The sequence below is a fragment of the Trichoplusia ni genome (genome assembly GCF_003590095.1).
Source record: "Trichoplusia ni isolate ovarian cell line Hi5 chromosome 22 unlocalized genomic scaffold, tn1 tig00003582_group21, whole genome shotgun sequence".
Lineage (NCBI taxonomy): Eukaryota > Metazoa > Arthropoda > Insecta > Lepidoptera > Noctuidae > Trichoplusia > Trichoplusia ni.
This window is the reverse complement of record NW_020799863.1, coordinates 15,733-17,043: the sequence shown is the minus strand read 5'-3', so window position 1 is coordinate 17,043 and position 1,311 is coordinate 15,733.

Genomic DNA, 1,311 nt, shown 5'->3' with positions numbered 1-1,311 from the left:
TAAATTAGTATTTAGTCCTTTTATTGTTAAATTTTACGTAATTTTAAGAAATTTTCACTGTTTTTATTGTTTTTTAGCTAATTAGTCAGTCTAATTAGCACTTCAAATTTGTTAATTTGTCGGGGCTGGTGTCCGGTACACGTTGTGCACCTGGTTTCTATCAGTTTCGGCATCTAAATTGTAATTCTGCGTCATTAATTGTTATTTTTGTACTGAAAATCTAGTTTTTTGATCAAAACTTTTTAATTTTATACCAACCCCCTTTTACATTGATACACCGTTGGATAGGTCTCGCCGAGCCGCATCCAACGACACCACTCACGGTCGGCTAGCTCCCATAGATCTTTAGATATTTTTAGTTTTGTCAGAATTTTAATACGAACCGAGGTTACCTGTAGGGTACGAAACCGCCATACATTCGAAAACACATTGTGATAAAATCTTGTATTCTTTTGCGGTTTTCGATCCTATCTTGCTTACCTTGGCTCCGTCCAACCCCTAGACGTGTTTTATACCGTCTAGGTGCGAAATAAATTAGTATTTAGTCCTTTTATTGTTAAATTTTACGTAATTTTAAGAAATTTTCACTGTTTTTATTGTTTTTTAGCTAATTAGTCAGTCTAATTAGCACTTCAAATTTGTTAATTTGTCGGGGCTGGTGTCCGGTACACGTTGTGCACCTGGTTTCTATCAGTTTCGGCATCTAAATTGTAATTCTGCGTCATTAATTGTTATTTTTGTACTGAAAATCTAGTTTTTTGATCAAAACTTTTTAATTTTATACCAACCCCTTTTACATTGATACACCGTTGGATAGGTCTCGCCGAGCCGCATCCAACGACACCACTCACGGTCGGCTAGCTCCCATAGATCTTTAGATATTTTTAGTTTTGTCAGAATTTTAATACGAACCGAGGTTACCTGTAGGGTACGAAACCGCCATACATTCGAAAACACATTGTGATAAAATCTTGTATTCTTTTGCGGTTTTCGATCCTATCTTGCTTACCTTGGCTCCGTCCAACCCCTAGACGTGTTTTATACCGTCTAGGTGCGAAATAAATTAGTATTTAGTCCTTTTATTGTTAAATTTTACGTAATTTTAAGAAATTTTCACTGTTTTTATTGTTTTTTAGCTAATTAGTCAGTCTAATTAGCACTTCAAATTTGTTAATTTGTCGGGGCTGGTGTCCGGTACACGTTGTGCACCTGGTTTCTATCAGTTTCGGCATCTAAATTGTAATTCTGCGTCATTAATTGTTATTTTTGTACTGAAAATCTAGTTTTTTGATCAAAACTTTTTAATTTTAT